Source organism: Octodon degus, unplaced genomic scaffold, assembly GCF_000260255.1.
Source record: "Octodon degus isolate 3935 unplaced genomic scaffold, OctDeg1.0 scaffold00211, whole genome shotgun sequence".
In the NCBI taxonomy this organism is placed as follows: domain Eukaryota; kingdom Metazoa; phylum Chordata; class Mammalia; order Rodentia; family Octodontidae; genus Octodon; species Octodon degus.
The window spans coordinates 2,995,787-3,020,679 of record NW_004524787.1 but is presented as its reverse complement, the minus strand read 5'-3'; the positions used below and the strand labels follow the sequence as shown (position 1 = coordinate 3,020,679).

Below are 24,893 nucleotides of genomic sequence, written 5' to 3'. Positions count from 1 at the left end.
GCATACAGAAGTCCAATAACCCACAATCAAAAATAATCCACATCCAGGCATATCATAGTCAAGATTCCAGAAATTGAACACAAAAATAGAATATTAAAAGCTGTAAGAAAAGAAACAAATCACGTATAAATAGGTGATCCGAATCACAACTGACTTCACACAAATGCTCAAGTCAGAAAAACTTAGTATAAAGTATTTCAATCCCTAAAAGAAAACAAACTTCAACCTAGCAGGGCCAGTGAGATAGCTCAGTGACATAAACATCTACCTAGCAATAACAAGGTCCTGAGTTCGATCCCTGGTATAAAATGAACAAACAAAAAAACCACAAAACAAAAAGCCAACCACCACCACCAACAACAACAAAAACAAAAGTATCTTTCAAAATTGACAGGCACATAAGGTACTTCCAGGACACATAAAACTTGATAAAACTCATGTCCACAAAACCAACACATTCTAGAAAGAGATAACAAGGACTACAATTCCATGAACTCCAGTAGAATAAATCCACCAGGCAAGGTATACAAGTAAACAGAGGGTAGAAAACAAAAGCAGAAGAAACGACAGGATAACTTCATATATATCAATAATTAGTATCAATGTTAGTGATCTCAATTCACCAATCAAAAGAAAAAGATTAACAAAAAAGATGACGCAAGATCCAGTAATATGTTGCATAAAAGAAACACATGTGACTCAAAAAGAAATTCATAGATTGGAAGTCATGGAATGTAAAACAATTCTCCATGTGACAGGAACCCAGAAAAAAGGATGCATAGCTAGTCTTCCTGCAGACAGAGAGAACTTCAAGCCCAGACTGACTGAGAGAGATAAGGAAGGTCACTGCATCCCTGATAGGGAACAGTCCAAGAGGAAGTGATAATAATCATGAATATATATGCAAAAGATGCCAGCGTAGTTAATTCTATGAAATATATTAAGGGACATGCAAAAATCAAATAAAGAGAAGAATAATTGAATTAGCAGATCTCAATACCCCACTGTCACAGACAGATGAACTATACAAAACAAAATCCCCAATGAAATATTAGAATTGAACCAAACCTGTGAACAAATGAACTTAGTATATGTCTACAGAATATCCCACCCCATAACATTAGAAAGCACATTCTGCTGAGTTTCACGAGGGGAATTCTCCAAAATATAGCCTATACTGGCTCATAAATCATGCTTAAGGTTTTGAAATTGTTCCATGCATATTTTCAGATCAGTTAAACAGGAAATCAACAGCAGCTCAAGCCACAAAAACCTCATGAACACATGGAAATTAAATAACACCCTACATCCAAAATTTAAAGACCCAATCCAAAAATGGGAATCTGAGATGAATACACACTTCTCAGAGGAAGAAATACAAGTGGCACATAAATACCTGAAAAAAAGCTCCACACCACTGATCACTCAAAAAATGAAAATTAAAACAACACTGAGCTAATATCTCACCCCAGAAAGAATGGCTATCATAAAGAAATCAACTAATAATAAATGCTGGAGAGACTGCGGGGGAAAAAAGAACCCTTCCTCACTGCTGGCGGGAATGTAGACTGGTACAATGACTATGAAATCATTGTAGAGACTCCTCAGAAAACTAGGACTGGAAATCCCATTTAGCTATTCCCCTTCTGGGTATTTTTCCAAAAAGAACTGAAAACACCATACCATAGTGATATATGTGTATCCATGTTTATAGCAGCACAATTTCTCATAGGCAAATCTTGGAAGTAACAAAAATGCCCATCACTGTAGAATGGATGAAAAAGATATGGTTTTTTATACAATGGAGTATTACTCAGCTATAAAGAAAGAAAAACTTGAAGCCTTCATAAGTAAGTAGATACAACTAGAGGCTATACTCATAAGTGAAACAAATCAGACCCCCATGTGTAAATATCACATTGTCTCCCTAGTGTAAGAACCCAAAAGAAGAAAGAAAACCTGAAAAGTATAACAGATATAGCAAAACAGAAAGAAATGGAACTTAAAGATTAAAAAATGAAGCTTAAAGAAAGGAGAAAAGATGGGAAAAAGGTATGGGGAAAAACATGCAAGTATATAAATAGGATGGCTGAAGTGATTGTATTAAAATTTCCATCAGTTTTTTGAAAATAGCAGTTAATGTGTAGATTTTTCACTGTGACTAACTCTGCATGGTCATATCTCTTATCTGAGCAACTACATTGAGTACAGCAACGTGTAATACAAAAACCCTGTAATTCTGAAAATTACAGTAGATATTGTGAAAAGGAAAGAAACCTGTCAAGGAAACTGTGAAAGAAACTAGGATGAGGGAAAGGAGAAAAAAATACATGTATATGAATGATAGTTAAGATAATTACACTAATAATTAATAATTTCTATTGACTTATTAAAAGGAACAGCTAATGTTTAATTTTTAAAATTTTTTGACCAATTTTACATGCTTACATCTGATAATCTGAATAACTACATTGAAGACAATAATATACGGGGTGGGGGGAGATTGAACACAGCCCTGGCAAGTGCAAGGGCCTGAGTTCAATCCCTTGTTTGGCAAAAAAAAAAAAAAAAAAAAAAAGATAGCAATATGCAATATAACAACTATTGTTAACTTCCTGTCATCTTGTTTTGAAATTCTGTATCTTTTTATATGTTTTTAAAGTTTCTATTCTTATTAAAATAAAAACTATAATGAATGGCTATTATCAAGAAATAAACCAATAACAAATGCTGGCAAATCTGTAGGGAAAATGGAACTCATTTGCACTATTGGTGGGAGTGCATACTGGTGCGAGAACTGTAGAAATTGTTATGGAGATTCCTGAAAAAACTGGGATTAGAGGTTCCATTTGACCCAACTATTCACCTCCTGGGTATATTTCCAAAAGAATTAAAAGCATTATACCACAGAGGTATATGAACACCTATGTTGATAGCTGCACAGTTTGTAATAACTAAATCTTGGAAACAACCCAAGTACCTATCAACTTGTGAATGGGTAAAGAAGACATGGTTTTTTATATAATGATGTGCTACTGAGTCATAAAAGAGGATAAACATGAGAATTTTATGGAAAAATGGATGCACCTTGAGCCCATAATCAAGTAAAATTAATCACACACACACTGAAAATGTAAGGACCAGAAAAAAACAGATATTGTGAAATAGAAAATGTTCAAATGGGAAGGGTAACAATGTAGATAGGATGGGGAAAGGAAAGAACAGAAAAGTTAAAAAATGACAAAAGAAGGAAAAAATGAAAACAAAGTTTTTGTAAATGGAGAGGAGAGGAGGGCTTGAAAGGTGGGTAGGGAGATGGCTCAGTAGAATCAGTGCTTCCCTGGCAGGGACAAGGGCCTGAGTTCAATCCCTGGTTCTGAAAAAAACAAAAGAAGAAGAAGGTGGGTAGGGAGCTGAGGAAAAAGTTATATCATGCACATGCACAAATTCTGTATAAATGTGATCCTTATGTATATCTAAAATGTACCAATAAAATTTAATTGGAAAAAAAGGAATTGAGTTTCTTTTTTCATTCTACTCTTTCATTATATTTACAACAGTGTTTACTTTCATACAGTCTTAAGCTAGACTACTTGCGATACTGTTCTCCTAGCTTCCTTTTGGCTGAGGATAGAGGCAGAGAGTGGGGAAAGGGCCAAATGGACAGGGGACAGACATATGAGATCATAAAAAAAAAGGTTCCTTTGTTGTCCTCTGTTTCCCTTTTTGTCATTTCCACTCATTGTACATCCAATTTTTAAAAACTAAATCAATTTTCCATCATAATATATAGAGCCATATCTAGATAAATTTTATGATTATCATAGGAATAACAGTACAAAAAGAAGTATATTGAAAAATGGGGTAATTTATATGTACCACAATTTCTTTGTTATAGTCATTTGAAAAGATTCAGTATAGTCATAGTCTCTTCCCCAGTTTGACCGGAACCTCTCAGGAATGAACTGGTTTTTCTCTTTGTGCTTACATTTTACCAGTCACATCAACACAAAGAAACATGCATTCTGAATCTTGCAGGGTGAAACAGGTAGGGAAGAGATCAGTATAGACTACTATCTCACAAGATTTACACTATAAAATAACTCAAAATGTCTCTAATCTTTCACAGCTGCACACTCATTTAAGCAAGTATACTAGATATAAAAATTGTGCAAGGTCAAACATTTGCTTTCTAATTTATTATTATTATTATTTTTTGATACTGGGAATTGAACTCAGGACCTTGCACTTGCCAGGTATGCACTTGTACCCTTGAGTTACGTCTTCAGCCCCGAGCTTTCTATGTTAAAAACCTTAATAATAATGAAAATGGGGATGGGATCACAGCAGTTTCCTTATAGGAATATTAGGTTCCACAATACTCTTAAAAAAAAAAAAAAAAAAAAACAACAACAACCAAACACTACTCAGTGATAAGAACACAGGACTTGGCTGGGGAAATAGCTTGGTGGTCTAATCACCTGCCTGGCAAGTGCAAGGACCCCAGTTCAATCCCCAGTACCACATGTCATGCTGGCCCTGTGCTGTGCCGGCCAGTGGAACAGGGTGTGGTGGCACATGCCTGTAATCCCAGTGCTAGGGAATCTAAGACAGGAGGATCACTATGAGTCCTACCAGCATAGTGAGACCCTGAACAAAAGAAATAAGTAAATAAGTAAATAAATAAATCTTTTAAAAAGAGAACACTTTAGGTAATTGCTGCTTGACAATTCACATCACTGAGAGTACCCTGTGCCATGTATCAATTTCAACAATAAGGAATTATTAACCTGTCAACAAAATAGAATAATCTGTAATTGATGTCACTAATCTTAATGAATTTGTTAATAATATTCATTATTACATACCATTCATCCTTACTTCATGACTACGTGAAATAATAATGTTCTTTTTAGGTTACATGCAGAACAGTAGCATCTGTCATATTGTACAAAATGAGTGGTCCTATAGGGATGCTTTACAATCCCTCATTGTATAGCTGAGAGGTCTTGTTCTACTCAGTGTGAAAACTTTGCAAATGCAACATTGCTCAGGCAATGACTGCATATTAGTAGGGTTAAGTCAATGTACAAGATACCCTTTAAAATTATAAAAGAACTCCTACATTCAGATGTAGATAAAGGAAATTGAAGAGAAAGAGGAAATAATCCTTAGTTTACTGATTAAACCAAGGTTTGATACAGATATCCCTTCTTGTAGGCACTCATCAGATAGAATGTAGCCACAATAAATTTCCCATCAAAACTTTTTCCAGTCAGTAACTCTGAGGAGCTTTGGAATCACTAGCACTTGTATACACAAGAAATACTTGTCTTTTGCCAGGATTTTCCTTTGGAACAAGCAGGGATACTACTCATTCATATTTTGGACACTCATTTTTACATCTTTGATAACATCTTCATATTCCTCTTCATTCTCAAGATAATCATCATTGAACACATTCAGCAGCTTCAACGCTGGGGTAGAAATCACTACCAAATCTTTAATAGTAAGGGGAAAATGCCAAAGAATGGGATGCACAATGGCATTTCAGCAAGAATACTTCTAGGACCACCATGAAGCTTGCTTTTATATGGTCTTTTAGGTGATGGGCTGTAATTATGGCATTCATCACTTCTTTATTGGCAAATACATGATCAACAATAGAAGAGCTGTTTGCCTCACGTTCCTGAGATCTAATTATATGTTTGCATTTCATTCATGAGAAAGTTTACAATAAAAGTGTTCCTACGCTCAACAGATCAACAGCTGAGGTGCATTCTGTATCAATCCTCAGGCCAGTCTTGGCCAAGCAATTTTGTAATTCTGCCTATGCAGCCCAATATCTGTCTGCCTGAATATACTATACATCCTGATTGACTTCTTTGAAGCTGAGTCCAAGGTCAACGAGCAAGGCATGAGGTAAATGTAATTAACATAAGAATGTATTGGAACATTAACAAAGCATGGAGGAAGTCAGAAACATTAAAGACCAGACAATTAGCTTTCCTCCCTCACATCTGGTAATATTCAAAGGAGACAAGGCGCAGCCATCTAAGAACTTTTATTTAATATGTAGAAGATACACACAAATACATATGTGTGTGTGTGTGTGTGTGTGTGTGTGTATAGTCTCACTTTACCATTACTATATTATTACACCACATATAGACTTCCCTTTTAATCTTTCACTCTTATCGTTCTATAAGGTTCTCCCAACATTCTCTCTTGTAGTGATTTTCCTGTTTCAGTCTCCCCAGATCTGGGATTACAGGCATGTGCTACCACACCAGGTCTTGGTGGCTAGCTCAGGGAGCCCTGGGCAGGACCAGCATAACACGTGGTGCTGGGGATTGAACCCGCGTCCTTGCACTTGCCTTGGCAGGTGTTTATACTGCTGAGCTATCTCCATGGCTGTCAAAACACCATTTTTATTCACTTTTCATTTTATTTCTTCATGTGTTTTAGTATTTTCCTAAGTGGCCAATTTGAGGATTACAATTAGCAATTAACATATAGAAAGGAAGATTTAGTTAATACAAACTGAAGTACAATGGCATATAGCCAATCTCTATTCCTTTACAGTTTTATTCCCCATTCTGGTATTGTTTTGTCACAAATTACATATTTATATATTGTAGATTCATTAATTTAAATTTGTAATTATCATTTTATCTATGTTTTTCATTAGAATCAGAATCAATATTTTTTTGGTAGTGGGAATTGAACTCAAAATCTCATGCATGCCAGACAGGCATTTGTGCTACTAAGCAATATCCTCAGCCCTCATTAAAATGATAAAGAATAAATTTATGAATCTACTAGCTTTTATATTTATTTCATTTGGTTCTTTATTTGATCCTTTGGAATTGACTGACTATGTAGTATCTTTCATTACAGTATGTATGACTTCATTACATATGAAAACTCACTGTAAAATTTCTCCTAGAGAATCTCTTTTTAAATTAATTTTATTGAAAAAGAAATACAATGAGATGGTTTCAAAACAGGTTAGTAAGACAGTTACAATAATTAATACATTGCAGATTGTCTTCATACTACTATTCATAGTACAAGATGAAGATATGATATCTTGTCTAAACACTATTAGTACACATCTTTCTTCTAATTGAACTAAGAGAAATTAGCTGTATAACTATCTCAACTAGTTTGTACATAGATATTTTTTTTTCACTAAAAAATGGTCCTTCGTTTATGTCTCCCTTTTTTGTTTAGTTCTGTCAGAGATGGGTATTCTATTCTCCTAGAGAATATCTACTAGCAACAAACCTCAATTTTTATCTGAAACTATCTTTCATTTTTAAAGAAAAAAATGAAAATAGTTTTTATTTTTAATTTGAGCATGTAAAATGTTTTCCTCATAAGGTCTACTTCATTTCAAACAATAGCTTAGGTTATAAGAACTTGTTTGTAATGAGTCAATTTTCTTTTGTTTTCAATAGTTTTTAACTTTTGATAATATGGTAATAAAGTGCCTCATGTGATTTTTAAAAATTTTCTTATATGCAGCCTTTTGTCCTTCTTAGATATATAGTTGCAGATTTCTTATGTAGTTTGTAGAACTTATCATAATTTAAATATTATTTAAATATTCACTCTATCCTATTTTCTTTTGATTTTCCCTCTGGAGCTACAAATGTGCTGGTATACTTGTTGAAGTCTTACAAGTCTCTCAAGTTTGGTCAAGCTGTGCTATTAATTTGTTTTTCTGCTTCTAAGACTGGATAACCAAAATTGATCTACCATCAAGCTTTTTAAGATTATTTTTCTGCCTGTTAATACATAGTGTTGAGAAAATCTAGTGATTTTTCTTTTCATTTTACATAGTACACTTTTCATCTACAGAATGTGAATTTGGTTTTTAACAATAAATTCTCTTGCTCGGCTTAGTGGGATACACCTGGAATCCCATCACTTGGGAAGCACAGGCAAGAGAATCACCATAAGTTCAAGGCCTCCTTGGGCTACACAGCGATGTCAAGGCCAGACTAAACTACATAGTAAGAACCTATGTCAGAGAAAATAACTTCTCTCTATTTAAATTCATTTAAAAATAAATTTGATTATTTGTATTTGAGATTCTCAATATGGTGTGGGACACATATGGACAGTGAAAGGTGTTCTCTAGGTGTAAAGGCAATTTGGAAACTTATAACTAGATACTAGATTCAAGGATGGGCCAAAACAAACCAGATGGTTCCCATAATTAGAAAGTAACAAACTCAGCTAGCCTTGACATTGCAACACAAGCTGCAGCTTATAAGATAAGTGTCACTCAGCTGGACAGTGCATCTTTTTAGCGTGTTTTAAAGACTTATCTCTTAGAGACAGACCTGGCTCAGTCTTAGGCAATGATTGATTGTCCCTGCTCACTTAAGCCCTGACCTCCCTGTTATATGATAGTAACCCCCAATTACCTTGCTTATAAGGTCTTCCTAGCAACATATGAAAAGACGGTATGCAACAAATTGTAGAATATCCTGTTATTTGCCTTTTGTACTTCTTTCTAACAACCTATGAGAGTGACTTGGACAAGGTAGGACTGCCCATGGGCATCCCTCAGTTGTCCTGTCAGCTTGTCAGTTTGGTCTCTTTTGTGGACAATGTGAGGACTTGATCAACCCTGAAAGCCTGTACTAGCAGCCTGTGAGTCAAGACAGTCAGTTTCTGTTTTGGATTCAATCAGACATTGCCCCAGGGTTTTGGGGGATAGAATATAATTATCCTCTGAGTGATTGGTGCATGATTGTGTGATTATAATGTGCAACTTAAGCCATTCTGTGTCCCAAGATGAAAGTCCCCAACAGGAGCTCAAAGCTATGGAACCTTGACCTACTTTTACATTAACCGGTCTATCTGGGTTGATCCAGGAAGCCCACTTCCAGACTTGAAAATAATATAACAGAAGACTATGGGACACTTCTTAGCTCAGAAGGTTCTAACTTGCCCAAAGGCATGTGGCCAGGTGGGTACTCAGAAGGTTCTAACCTGCCCAGAGGCAAGTGGCCAGGTGGGTACCTGATTTGTCTTTCTCTGAGAGAGACACCTTATTTTTGGTTTGTTGTGATGCCATCCAAGAGCACAGGACATACCTTACAGGGAGTCAGTCAATATGGGTGCAAATCAGAGTAAGGTTCCCACCCTGAAGCAAGAAAGGATTTTCAGTGGACTACAGAATAAAAATAAAAGTTAGAGGCTCTGTGCTCTCTGTGAAGTTGAATGGCCACGTCTCTGCCACCAGAGGGCACTCTGAACTTAAAAACTGTTCACCATGCTTGAGAAAAAGATTCCAAACAATGACTTACCTGGTCAATTTCCTTATAGTGATCCCTGGCTTGAAGTGTGTCAGAACCTTCCAGCTTGGCTTCATGCCTGTGTTTGCCAAGCAAAAGGAACTATCTTCATAGTCAAAACTGATCCTCCACAACACAAGTACCCTATACAGGGGATTCCAGAGACCTGATAACCCCGATGAGGACTTTCCACCCCCCTTTCAGGGTACAACTTGAACCTGAGAAGGCCTCCACTGCCTCCAGCGGCAGCTTCTGGGCAGTCACCAAATATCCACCCAGAGTCTGCTGCTGTACTGCTGTTGCCCATTGCACCACCTCCATTATCACCACCAGCCTGGCTCCCAGACTCCACAGCTTGATATCCATTGTGTGCTTCAACCCAGGCAGAGTCTACTCTGTCTCTGCAGTCTGCACCCTCCCCCGACAAAACCTGCTTCCCAAGTGTTCCCTGTGCTAAGTCCCATCTACTGCCAACTCCACTTGGTACATCTCCAGATGCCTCTCTGATGATATACCAGGGGCCATAGGAGACCAAATTAGCAACCTGCTTTATACTACCAATCCTTCAGCTCCACTAATCTTTGCAACTGGAAGTATCACACTCCCTGCTTCCCAGGGAAGCTCCAGCCTTTGACTGATCTTCTGACTTCAATCTTTTGGACACATTAGCCTTCCTCATAAACTTGTCAAAAATTATCTTGACTCTTCAGCACTGAAGATCACACATTCTTTTTGAAAGAGAACAAAACTGGCTGAAGAGTAGAACTCCAGACAATGCTGCCCACCCTGGTGCTTGTGTGAACACTGCCTTCCCTTTCACCTGTTCAGACTTGGACTTCAATACTGCAGAGGGCCTAGATGCTTTAAAACTGAGGCTCTTATGTCAAGAATAAAAGAGGGAAGGGAAAAGCTTATTAACATGCATGACACTATTGAAATTATCCAAGAATGTAATGAAATCCCTCCCAAATTTAATGAAAGACAGTGTGAATGAAGCAAACGGAACTTATTACCCATTTGCTCCTGCCGCCACAGAAAATTTGCAGTTTTTGTGACACAGTGTGCTTCTGACATCCACAGAAAGCTTCAGAAAATTGATGAGCTTGCCAGCATGAATGCCTCCCAATTGCTTCGAGAGAGAACATAAATGACACCAGACTGCTCTTTTGGCTGCACTTGTGGGAAAGCTGCTCCTTGAAAAACTCCATAAAAAGATCAATCCTGCTACCAAGGCAAAGAAAACAAGTCCTCAGAGGGTCCCCAAGTCAAAACAGGAGGTCGTCTCCATGCTTTATGTCCTAACCATTGTGCCTGCTATAAGCAGCTGGGGCACTGCAAGGACAAATGCCCCATCACACAAAAGATCTTCAAGCCTCCAAAGAACCACTCCTGCCACAGCCTGACTCCCTGCTCTTGCTTTCCAAAGATGAATAGGAAAGACCAGTCTCCATAATACTCATCCCCTGTGAGTCCAAGTTCAGTGCTAAAGTCAGGGGAAATGAATGACTTTTCTGGTGGACAGTGGAGCTGAATACTCTGTTTTAACAGGCTATTGCTCCTTTCATCTCTGACAACTCACGTAATTGATACCGTGGGGACCTCCACTGAGAAAAACTACCAAAACAGAGTCTGTGAGATTGGTGAACATTCTGTCAAACATGAGTTCCTGTACCTGCATGACTGATTCCTCTCTTGCACTGAGACTGCCTCTCAAATCTGGGGGCAACTATTTATTTTGCCTCAACCCAAACAGCATGTTTCATGCTTAAGACCACTGCCCCAGACTTGATATTTTTTTTTCCAGACTTGATATTGACTCTGACTGTGACCTAGGAAGAATGGTGATTGTATCAGTCAGAAATACACAAAGACTATAAACTTGAAGTTTTGGGTTTTTTTTTTCAGAACCAGGGATTGAACTCAGGCCCTTGCGCTTGCCAGGGAAGCGCTTATTCTACTGAGCCATCTCTCCGGCCCCTAAACTTGAAGTTTTAAAAAGCATGTTTCCAGATGTTTGGCCAAAATACTCACCACCAATGCTAGCTGCTAACCATGCTCCTTTGATAACTGAACTCAAACCACATGCTAATCCAGTTGTTGTCAGGCAATATCCAGTATCATAGGATGTCCACCTTGGAATCCTAGCCTACATTTCCAGGCTGAAACTAGTTGAAGTCCTAACAGATTGTCAGTCACCCCGGAATACCCCGTTTCCAGTGAATAAACCAAATGGAGATTTCTGCCTAGTGTGGAATCTCCATGTCATCACTGCAGCCACTGTGACCCTGTATCCAAAAGTCCCAAACCTATTCAAGCTCCCACGCCTGCTCCCTTCCAACTCTGCCTAGACTTATGCTTTCTTCTGCATGTGAGTAGCCCCTGCCAGTTAGTTCCTATTTACTTTTGAATTGGAGGACACAGACACAGGGCAAAAGGGATAACTCCCATAAACTCTTACTGCAAAGTTTTAAGAATTTTACCGCACTATTTAAAGGAGCTTTGGTTGCCAACCTGGCCAAATTTTCTCACAGGAAATTTAACTGCATACTCCTGCATTACATTGATAGCATTCTGATTGGTATCTTCAACAAACAGGACTTCTTGGAGGGAACCCAACTGATTTTCCACTACTTAAATGACACTGTGTATAATACTTTTGGGAAGAAAGCTAAAATATGTAAATGAAAGATCAGATACTGAAGATTTAATTTAGAGAAAGAATCCAAAACCTAGGTCCAGAAAAATGTCATTTGCTTCATTTTATGACCTGACTGCAAAAGGAAAGTTAAATAATTCTTAGTTGTTTTCTGCCAGATCTGTATATTTGGGTGCACAGAAAACTCAAAGCCCCTTTATGACATGTTAAAGAAGCACACAACCAAAAGATAATTAATCAGATGGACTCTACAGGAAACTGAGGCATTCCCCCACCAGAACTGAAAAGGCCTCTAAAGTATACAGAGCACTGTTAAGAGAAATCATTCCCAGGTACAGACTGTCTTTACTATAGGCAGTGACAACAGACTGTCATTTGTGACAGAAATGGCCCACAAATTAGCCAAAGAATTAAAAAGTAAATGGAACCTTCACACTGCCTATAGGTCTCAAAGTTCTGGCAAAGTCAGATGAACTAACAAAACTGTGAAATCAATATTAACTAAATACTATGAGGAAACTCTGGCACCTTGGGTGGACTTGCTCCCAGTGGCCATGCTGAAAGTCAGAACATCACCAAGACCTACTAGACATAGTCTTTTTGAAGTCCTGTTTGGAATACCCCCATTAATAATAAAGGTTCTCTGGGGAGACTTACAACAGTTTGGAAATATAATCTTGCAGACGCAACTTATTAAGTTAGGGAAAACCTTTTTCTAGACACCTAAGAAAATAGCAGAAAGTGCACCCTTCCCACTGACACTCCTGCTGACATGCACAGCCCAGGGAACATGATCTGGGTTAAAAATTGGAAAAAAGACCTTTTGTCTTCCATCCGGGAGGGCCCATATTTAATAATTTTGACTATTTCTACTGCAGTAAAGGTGGCAGAGATCCATCCTTGGATTCATTGCTTCAGATTCAAGAGAGTTCATCCTGACGACTGCTGGAAAGCCTAGCCTGACGAGTTGGCCCCTTGAAGACTTCCCTGAAGAAACTATGCACTTAAAGCTATAACTGTGACACCCCTGGTATCTGATGAGTCAATACTTGACTGAAGAATGATTGTGCAAATGTATGCCATATCATCTGTCTTTAAAAAATTCATGTAAATGTTTTTCTGTTTGGTTTCTGGCCACTTTTCTTTTGATAATCTGTATGTTTGCCCTGGGACTTTGGGCTATATATAACCTGAGAGGACCAGGAAATTCCACAAAAGTTTATCTTTGTCCTTTTCTATCTTGTAGTTATTGGACTAGGAACCCTCAACTGTCTAAAATGATTTTCCTATGGGTAGTATATCTAAACATTCTAGGAGTATATACCAATTCAAGACATTGGAAACTCCAAATTCAAATTTATGGTTTAAATCCTATCATAACTCTTAATCAGAATGAGACCACTCTCAACCTAAAGTTTACCTTTATTTTGATGCATAACCAATTTAGGTTAACATTCCAAATTGGGAAAATTGTTGCTAATCCTCAGACTGCGTGAGATTAAATTGGGAATGGAAATAGCACTCTAACAATAAATATGTCTGTCCAGAATGGTGAAAAACCCAACAGTTCTGTAAACCTCCCTTTGCATCTATGCTCTGTCCAAGACGGTACTGTGTCATAGACTGGGGTGGAATAAAAACCAGTCTTTTAACTCAGCTCCTCTCTAGTTCAATCTGCCTACAAGGAACTTATCACCTGTTACAGTACACTATTGCTGATCCTTCCCATTGAGGCTGGTCATGAGGTCACTGAATAAGAGTTTAGGTGGACTGGTAGGGACAAAATCTGTGACTTATTTTAAAACTTATAAAGGTCTGGTTATCCCCATCACCCCATCCTGCAATAAAATTCCTTCTCCCAAAGAAATGCTGTTCCCATTAGCCACTGTACCCACTACAAATCACACAGGATTTCTGACTCTTGACCTGCTATTCCTGGACAAGAGTACTCACTGTGTACTCTAATCTGTAAACCCAAAGTGAGGTAATGACTGTTGGCTCTGTGTTCCCCTTTTAGTTCTTTCCTACAGAGCGTTAGTCTAACCTGGAATGATTCTAAACTCAATTCGACTAGTGCCCTAGATCACTTACTCTAATCTTATCCCACGGTAGTATGGGTAACACCTCTTGCTTCCTGGGTTACTCTAAGGGCCAAAATATCTCTGCTGACTATGCAGATCCTTTGGCTGTTGCTTTAGGTTCCCTGTTGGTACACCAGGAAACTTTTCTTATTTTGATGGGATTCGCCAAATGTTTAATAGCACCCCTAATGAGTCCATGTGAGCTTGCCTTTCTAGCACCTGCCCTCTCTGTTTACTTGGGCCAGCAGGGTTCTGCACATGACCATCAGTCACATCAAAAGAATGACCCCATAATATTGCTCATTATAGCTGGGATCACAATAACAAGAGGGTTAACCCTTAGTACCAGGGTGCTGGGTACAGAACAACAATACTCACAGGTAAGTACCTAAACAGAGGCAATTTTGCCAAATTACAAACCTCAATAGACATGCTAAAAGACTAGATTCTTTGACTATAGCAGTCCTCCAAACTTGTAGAGCATTAGACCTCCTGACCGTCCAACATGGAGGTACTTGTCTTTCCTTGGAAGGAAAGTGCTGCTATTACCCCACCAAGTCAGAGATTGTAATAATACTCTTGTTAGCTCTGGAAATTTCTCAAGCAGAGATCTAACAATAGGATAGGACCGTCTGCCTTGAGATCCTCAGATTTTCTCCCTTCCTTGTTTGGAACATTTCTTGGGCTGACAGTTGGCCTCCTCTCAATTTTCCTCTTAGGCCCATGTGTAGTTAAAATTCTAACCCGGTTTCTGTCAAAACTACTTGAGACCTTACAAAATCAGTTTCTTTTGAAGGTGACTTATGCCTATCAGCTTTTTAAAACCGGGAAGAAGAGTCTCTCTTATAAAAAAGTAGGGAATATAAAGGCACTTTAATACTTATAACTAGACACTGGATTCAAGGATAGGCGAAAACAAACCAGATGGTTCCCATAATTAGAAAGTAACAAACTCAGCTAGCCTTGACATTGCAACACAAGCTGCCGCTTGTAAGATAAGTGTCACTCAGCTGGATGGTGCATCTTTTTAGCTTGTTTTAAAGATTTATCTCTTAGAGACAGACCTGGTACAGTCTTAGGCAATGATTAATTGTCCTTGCTCACTTAAGCCCTGACCTCCCTGTTATATAATGGTAACCTCCAATTACCTTGCTTATAATGTCTGCCTAGCAACATATGAAAAGACAGTATGCAACTAATTGTAGAATATCCTGTTATCTGCCTTTTATACTTACTTCTAACATCCTATGCATCTTTAACCCTAAATTGTGGCTGGGATTTGGAAACTGAGATTTCCCACAGCCCATTTGTGTAAATAAAGCTGTTTGTCATCCAAAATTCCTTGATGCTATGTGTCCTCTGATATGGTCTGATTTATCCAGGACATATTGAGGCACATCAATGTATCTATCCTTTCATAGTTATGTTTTTATGACAAAAACTGAAATCTATTTTTATAAACAAGTCCTTAACACAGTACAATTTTATTAACTATAGTTCTTACTTTGTTCAGCATATTAGATCTTTTGACTTGTTTAACTAATTTCTCTGCTGTTTTGTATCTTTTAACCTGTTTTTCCCTTTGTCCACCTCATTCAATCCATGGTAATCAATGTTTGTAGTGGATTAACTAGTGGTCAACCTGAGTGGGAACCTGTAGTTCTGGATGTAGAAGATCAAACTAACAATTGCTGTCTGATTGGCATAAAAGGAAAATGGGAAGGATTCATCCTGCTCATTTTACTAGAGAGGCTTAGCTGTTTTCTTTCCCTGAGGGAGCTTTTGGCTGTTCTCTTGGTCCTTGTCATCAAGGGTGGCTGCTGTTTTGTTTGGGAAACCCCTGTCTTCACTTTGATCTTGAAAGTTGTCTTCTGTTCCAGTGCAGATCCCTCAGCTTTCTGAAACAAATCCTTCAGCCTTTTGGTGTGTATATTCTAGCCTCTAGAAACAACCCCTGGGATTTCCTCAGCCTACAGGAATTTGCATGAGACAAATTTGATTTGCCTTTGACTAGACTGGTGTAACATACTGGCATGGGATGTAGGCCCAAGATTGGATTCTTTGACTTTCTAGCATGTGAACAGGTCTTTCACACTCTTCTACATTTGAATTCATGGGTGTAAAATAATCTTTTTTTTTTTCGGAACCAGGGATTGAACTCAGGCCCTTGTGCTTGCCAGGGAAGTACATATTCCACTGAACCATCTCCCTGGCCCCTGGTGTAAAATAATCTTATAAATTTATGCGTTGTGCATTAAATCTGTCCCTTGTGAAATACACCGTATCTTCTCTCTTTGTAATCTTTTTAAAGATTCCCTATATAAGTGAGATCATGCAACTTTTTCTTTCTATGACTGATTTACCTCACTTGCTATAATGTTCTCTAGCTCTGTCTATGTTATGGTTAATGGGGTATCTCTTTCTTAAGGCTATTTCATTATATATATATTTCATATATATATATATATATATATATAAGAAATATATATATTTCTTAAGGCTATTTCATTTCTATATATAAAGTTTTCTTTATTCATCTGTTGATGCATGCCATATTATTTCAATATCTTAGCTATTGTGAGTAATGCTTAGTGAATATGGGATTATTTTCAGATTAATTTAATAATATGTCTATTGCATTTCTTTTGAGCATATACTCAGAAGAAAGATTAATGGGTTATTTAATGTCCTTATTTTTAATTTCTTTGGAAACCCACATGTTGTTTTCTGTAATGGTTCTACAAATCTACATTACTAACAAAATTGTACTGACTTCCATTTCTCTCCATAATGTGCAAAGAAATACTAAACATCTTAATGTTTATGACATGATATCTCACAGTGACTTTTTTTCCCATTTGTCTGATAATGAGTGATGTTACCCATTTTAATATACCTGTTACTATTTTATGTCCTTTGCGAATAAATATCTTCAGGTGCTTGGTCCAATTTAATGAAGTTCCTTTATTTTCTGCTAGACTTGAAATTTTTTTAAATAAATTTCAGATATTGACCATTTATTTATTTTTATTTATTTATTTATTTATTTATTTATTTATTTTTGTGTGTGTGGAACTAGGGATTAAACCAAGCCCTTGCACTTGCCAGGGAAGTTATTATTCTACTAAGCCACCTCCCTGGCAACTTGACCCTTTAACAGATACATGTTTTGCAAACATATTTCTCAGTCCATAAATTTTCTTTAATTCACTGATCATTTTCTTTGTCAAGTAGAAGCTTTTACTTGGTTTATGTATATTGATTTATTTTTGCTTTTAAGACAGAGATATTGGTATGACCCCTAAAAAATCACTGGTGGTGCTCTCGGGTCCCCTCCAGACCCAGCCAAGGCCCAGCGTGTGTGTGAGACTTTCCGTCACACTCTCAGGACCCCTTTGGACCTCTCCTGACCCACCCCAGCCCAGCATGTGAGACCTTTGGCCATGCTCTCCAGACCCCTCTGGATCCCTCCAGACCTAGCCCAGGCCCGGCATGTGTGTGGGAGAGCTTCCACTCTACTGAGACCCCTGAACCCTACCACCCCAGCACCAACCTCTGACCGAGCCCAGGCCCGCCATGTGAGTGAGAGCTTCCACCATGCTCTTGGGTCCCCTGAAGACCCAGCCCAAGCCTGGTATGTGTGTGGGAGAGTTTCCATGCTACTGCGCCAAGCAGACCCCTCAGGACACAGCACAGGCCTGGTGTGTGAGTGAGACCTTCTGCTATGCTCTTAGCATCCCTCTGAACACCTCCAGATGCAGCCCAGGGCCTCTGTGTGAGTGAGACTTTGCTCCATGTTCTCAGGACCCCTCCAGACCCAGCTCAGGCCTGGTGTGTGTGTGTGTGTGTGAGAGAACTCTCACACCACTGCACCCACCAGTCCCCCCAGCCCAGGCCAGGCATATGAGTGGGAGAACTTTCATGTCACTGTTTCCAAAGGAACCCTCCAGACCCAGCCCAGGCCAAGCATGTGAGTGAGACCTTCTGCCTTGCTCTCCGGACCCCCTGCCTGACTCAGTCCAAGCCTGGCATACAGGCCTGGTATGAAACTCTGCAGCTGATGTCTGTGAAGAGAGGCTAGGGGCCAGAACCACCCAGCTAATCCACAAGCAGAACAACTTGCCAGAGGGGCACAGCAGGTTCACTTCCACAGGCTGCAGCAGGAAGAAGCTGAGCACAGCAGCCAGACCCAAGCCGGACACATCAGAAAGAGTTGAAACATTGTAGATCCACACCTCATAAGCTGAGACACTTTTCTAGACCCAGATCTCTGAGACCATCCTTCATCTTTCTCTCTTGATAAAGAGAGGGGTCAAAAGGAAGTGGGGGTGAACTAGTCTGCCTGGAAGACCCCAGGAACATCAAGAAGAGGTGATCAGACAGAACTTAGGAGAACTAACTTAAATACAAGTTCCCTGTTTAATATCTGCTTAGCTTTATAGAAATAATGCTTGCTCTTACTGTCTAAAATAAGAACCCATTAGTTACACAAGTTTGTCAAATGCTAAATATCACAACCCATTATTAGTGTTCCTAATTGTAGTTCTGTAAATACAAAACAATTACTGGCTTGACTATACAGTGTCTTGGGTAAGAATTTGATAGGTGCTAAGATTATAACTGTACCAAAGCTCTACACTAAAGGTCAGAGGACAGTGTTACACAAAATGACAAAGAGAGGGAGCAAAATGCAATCTCAGGTCCCGAGCCCACCCTGAAAAAATGCACGCAGGAGACACTAGCATAGAAGGAACTGGGAATCACACAGCTGAAATGTCTGAAATAATAGCAACTGAAGTAAAGAAACAACTGAAGAAACATATAGAGGAAATCAGATCAGAAATAATCTCTGAAGTAAAAAAAGAAAGGATAATTATAATGAAAGAATTAATAACTTCTTCTAAATAAGACGCTGATAAAAAATAGAGATTAGAAAAACAATGGAATCCTTGAATGAACAATATGGGAAAGTAATAGATCACATGAAGCACACTTGAAGAGACAGAGAGTAACTTAAAATCCCAAACACAAGCTGGCAAAACCATTTGATTGAAAGTGAAGAAAGAGTTTGAGAATTGTAAGACACCATTACAGCTAGTGAGGAGGTAAGAACAGATCTCTTAAAAACAAGTAGGATGCAGGAAAAAAATAATTCATCATCTGCAAGAACAAAGTAAGGCTAATAGGCAGAAAGGAGAAAGATGGAGTCAATATAAATGGTATAAGAAGAATGCAGTCAGAAATAATAGCAGAAAACTTCCTAAATATGGGGGAACAATCTGACATTCTGATAAATGAAACACATAGAATGTCAAATAGTATCAACCCAATTAAAAACACACCCAGATATAATAGTCAGGATCCCAGAAATCCAGCACAAGAACAATATACCAAAAGACTCTAGAGAAAAGAAACAGATCACATTTAAAGGAAAAAGCATCAGAATAATGCCACACTTTTCTTCACAAACCATGAAGTCAAGAAGAACATGGATCAGAGTTCTTCAGGTCATCTATAAAAACAAATTCCAGACTAGATTATTATAACATTCAAAACTCTCAAGTTTGATGGAGAAGTGAAATACTTCCATGACAAAGAACAACTAAAGAATTTCATGATGACAAAGCCAACCCTACACAGGCTCCTGAAAGATGTTCTACAGAGGGATCAACATGAGCACAACTCCATGAATGATAATGGAAAGAACCCAGCAAATAGGGCAAAAAATTAAACACAAGAGAAAAAGGGGTAAATATCATGTCACACGTAAGTCAATACATCTCAATTATAACCATTAGTGTACATAGTTTCCATTCACCAACTAAAAGTAATAGGCATAGTGGTTTAGGAAGCAAAATCCAATAATATACTGTATACAAGGAACACATTGACCTCATAAATAAATTCAGCAGGGGAGATGGCTCTGTAGAATAGGTGTTTGCCTGGCAACCACAAGGGCCTGAATTCAATAACTGGTTTCACTAAAAAAAAAAAAGAAAGAAAGAAAAAAAGAGCATGCATAGCAATACAGTTAGCAGAGAGTCTCAAATTCAAACCAAGAATCATTTGATCAAATGACATAAACAAGGCCACTACACACTGGTTAGGAGAAAAATTCAAGAGGAATGGGTAATACTGATAAATATGTACACACAAAAAGGGAGCACAAACCTATATAACATAAATCTTAATCCACATGAAAAATCTAATATCCAATATCACAATCTTAATAGGAGAACTTAACACTCCCTATCCCAAAAAGATTGGTTAAGCAGACAAAAAATCAGCAAAGAATTAGCAGAACTGAACCAGAACTTGGGACAAATGGACTTAGTGGACATATACAGAGTGTTCCTCCCAACCAGAGCTGAGTACACATTTTTTTCAGCTGCACATGGGATATTTTCTAAGATAGACCACATACAAGTGAATAGGTCATGCTTAATTATATGCAAGAAAACAGAAATTATCTCATGCATATTACCTCACCACAGTGCAATGAAACTGGAAATAAATGACAAAAACCCCACAAAAATGTATAAGTACATGGAAATTAAAGAAAACCAACCTCAGGAAGCAATGGGTTACAGAAGAATTTGAACAAGAAACTAAACAATATCTACAACTCAATGAGAATTCAAGAACAACTTAGTGGAATTTATGGGATGCAATGAAAGCAGTTCCTAGAGGAAAGTTTATAGATGTGAACTCACAGATTAGGAAAACAGAATAGCAACAAATAAATACACCATGCTGCACCTCAAACGTCTATATTATTTTTTTTGGCGGAACCGGTGGTTGAACTCAGACAATTGCACTTGCCAGGGAAGTGCTTATTCTACTGAGCCAGCTCCCCGGCACCTCAAAAGTCTAGAAAAGGAAGCACAAACTAAACCCAAATCCAAAACATGAGAGAAAATTATAAGGATTCACCAGAAATTAATTCAATCGAGATGAAGAAAACAACACAAAAAATTAATGAATCAAAAAGTTGGTTCTTTGAAAGACTATATAAAATTGATAATCTCCTAGCTAAGTGCATGAAAAAGAGGAAAGAAAAAACTCAAATTCCAGCAATAAGGAATGAAAAGGGTGAAATTACCACAGACCCAGTGGAAACTCAGAAGATCATCAATAGCTACTCTGAGAATGTTTACTCTCATAGAATAGCAGACACAGAAGAAATGGACAGATTCCTAGAAAGGTACAAATTACTGAATCAAGAAGATATTACAACTCTAAATAAGCCAATAACAGCCAATGAAATACAAAATGTAATAAAAAAATCTACCAACAAAGAACGGTCCATGTCCTGATGGATTCACAGCTCACTTCTACAAGAAATTTACAGAAAACATAATCCCAATACTCCTCAAAGTCTTCAATGAAATTGAATAGGAAGCAATCTTCACAAAATCATTCCTAGAGACAAGTATTACACTGATATCTAAACTAGAGGAAGATGCAACTATAAAAGAGAATGACAGGCTAATCTCCCTCATGAACCTAGATGCAAAAATCCTCAATAAAATCCTAGCAAATGGAATACAATAAATCATCAGGAAGATTATACACCATGAGCAGGTAGGATTCATCCCAGGGATGCAAGAATGATGCAATACAAGAATATCAATAAATGTAAAACTCTATATCAATAGAGCCAAATACAAAAACTACATGATCACCTCAACTGATGCAGAAAAGGTTTTTGACATAGTTCAACACTCATTCATATTCAAAGTTCTTCATAACATTGGAATAGATGTCTTCTACCTCAATCTGATAAAAACCATGTATGACAAGCCAAAGGCTAACATAATTCTAAAAGGGGAAAAATTAAAATCTTTTACTCTCAGACATAGTACAAGACAAGGATATCCTCTAGCACCACTCCTATTCAATACAGTACTGGAATCATTACTTAGAGCCTTTAAACAAGAGAGAAATAAAAGGAATAAGAATAGGTAAAGAAGAAATTAAACTATCATTATTTGCAGATGACATGAGACTCTACCTGAAACCTAAAAAGCTCCACAAAAATAATACCAGAATTAATAGACAAATTCAGTGGCATAGCAGGGCACAAAGTCAATACCCAAAAGCCTAAAGCATTCATTTACACAGATAACAAACACACTGAGAGGAAAAGTGGACAAACAATACCTTTTACCAGAGCACCATGGAAAATGAAATACTTACAAATTAATCTAACTAAAGGAGTAAAAGACCTATTCAATGAAAGTTACAGTACTCTGAAAAAAGAGATCCTAGAGGATTTCAGAAAATGGAAAGATATTCCCTGCTCCTGGATAGGGAGAACCAAAATTATGCAGATGGCCATACTCCCCAAATTGTTTTACAGATTTAAAGCACTCCCTATTAAAATACCACCAACATACCCTACAGACCTAGAGAAATCATTCCTAAAATTTATTTGGAACCAGAAAAGATTTAGAACAGCAAAGACAGTCCTGGGCAACAAAGAGAAAGCAAGAGGCCTTACAGTTCCTGACTTGAAATTGTAGTACAAAGCTACTGTGATAAAATCAGCATGGTACTGGAAAAAAACAGATATGAGTATGAATGGAATACATTAGAAGATGCAGAAGCAACTACAAATGCACTCACCTACCTCGTCTTCGACAAAGGGAGAATCATGCTTACTGGAAGAAAGATAGACTCTTTGAACAAATGGTGCTAGAAAAACTGGTTCTTTATATGCCAAAAACCAAAACTGGAATCAGATCTATCACGATACACTACACTAAAATAAAAATGGATCAAAGTTCTAAACATTAAAGGAGAAAGACTATATATCCTAGAAGAGAAAGTATGAGGCACTCTTGAAGACATCAGGGTAGGCAAAGATTTCATGAACAAAAATCAAATTTCACGAGTAATACTTGAAAGAATTAACAATTCGGAACTCCACTTATTGAGAAGTTGTATGTCAAAAGAAATTACCAACAACATGAAAAGACAACCCACAAATGTGGAAAAAATCTTAACTAATAAGCACTCAGTCAAATGTCTTCTGTCTAGAATTTATGAAGAACAAAAGAACGGTAGGGCCCCAAAATTGAAAGACCCAATCCAGCAATTGGTATCCGAGAAGAATCCACACTTCTGAGAGGAAGAAATTCTAGAAGCTAATAAATACATGAAAATATGTTGCACATCACTAGCCATACATGAAAAGCAAATTAAAGCAACACTGAGATAACATCTCACCCCAGAAAGAATGGCTATCATAAAGAAATCAACCAACAACAAATGTTGGAGAGGCTATGGGGAAAAAGGAACCCTTCTCCACTGCTGATGGGCATGTAGACTGGTGCAACCATTGTAGAAATCAGTGTGGAGACTTTAGAAAACTAGGACTGGAAATCCCATTCAGTCTAGCTATTCTCCTACTGGAAATTTCCCCAGAGGAATGGAACACATCATGTCTTAGTGATATATATGCTCCTATGTTTATAGCAGCACAGTTTGTGATAGCCAAATCCTGGAAGCAACCAAAATGTGTGTCACCTGAGGAATGGATGAAAAAGTTGTGGTGTTTTTATACAATGAAGTATTACTCAGCTATAAAAATGATAAGCTCGAAACCTTCATATATGACTGGATGCAACTTGAAGATATACTAATAAGTGAAACAAACCAAACCCACATGTGTAAATATTGTATAGTCTCCCTAGTATAAGAACTCGAAAGAAGAAATAAAAATTGAAAGGTGTAACACAACTAAATGGAAAGTGAGAAGTTATGGATTAAACAACAAAGACTGGGCAAGTAGAAAAGCTAGGAAATATAGCAGGGGCAAAACCATACATTTATATACACAACATGGCTAAGGCAATGACCCTGAGAATCTCCATCAGGTTTTTGAAACTAGCAGTTAATTGGTAGGATTCTCACGCTGACTAATTATATATGCTGATATGTGTGAACTCAGCAACTGCAGTGAGGATAGTAATGTGTAATGCTAGGGCCATTCTTGGAACATCTGTCATTCTGGTCTTCTAAATGTGTACTGCTTCTAATGTCAGATTAATTACTGTTATAGTCTCTCAGAAGTAAATGTTTGTTTTTACAAAAGGTAATAAAAGAATACAAGAGACAAGAAAAATATATCACGGAACTGTCCTGCTACAATGATGTATATGGCAAGATTTCTATATTTCTGTGTAAAAATGTATAATTTTTTTCATTTTCTATTTCTTTTCACATTTGATAAGGATTTAAAGTTCAGCATATCAATGATTTTGGCAAAGAAACTGTTCCATGTTGTGTCTAAGGCATTTGATATTCAGAGAGATAGTGATGTTGAGCTCAACTGCCTATGTTTGTTGTAGGGCAAAAATAATATTAAGGTTCTCTTCTGCAGTGTTAACAACTTAAGTTTGCAGACAAAACATTAGAGAAAAAGAAAGGCTACAAGGATAGTGAACATTTTGGCCCTAGCCATTCAAAGTCAGTGAGGACTCAGGACATAAGAAAACCTGTAGTGTAACCTCCTGTAGCTCAGTGGTGTCCCAAATTTTCTATTCAAGGAGATTATGGGGCCACAGAGGAAAGAGATACATTTATTTCCAAATATTTTTTATTACTTTAAATGACATTGTTTTCTTGATTTTAATTTTTTTAGACAGGCCATTACTTATGCATAGATATGGTACTAATTTTTATGTATTAAATCTTTATTATAAATATTTACTGTATTTGTATTTTATAACAATTTTTGATATTTTATTGAATAATTGTCATGTAACTGTTCATCAGAGATATAGCCCTGTACTTTTCTGGTGATGACTTTGACTGGCTTAGCTATTAAGGTTATAT

General features: G+C 37.5%; 1 pseudogene; it reads right to left on the bottom strand.

Moving 5' to 3' along the window:
- Positions 1-5,183: 5,183 nt before the first annotated feature.
- LOC101570770 lies at positions 5,184-9,680 on the bottom strand (annotated as a pseudogene).
- Between the last annotated feature and the right edge of the window lie 15,213 nt (positions 9,681-24,893).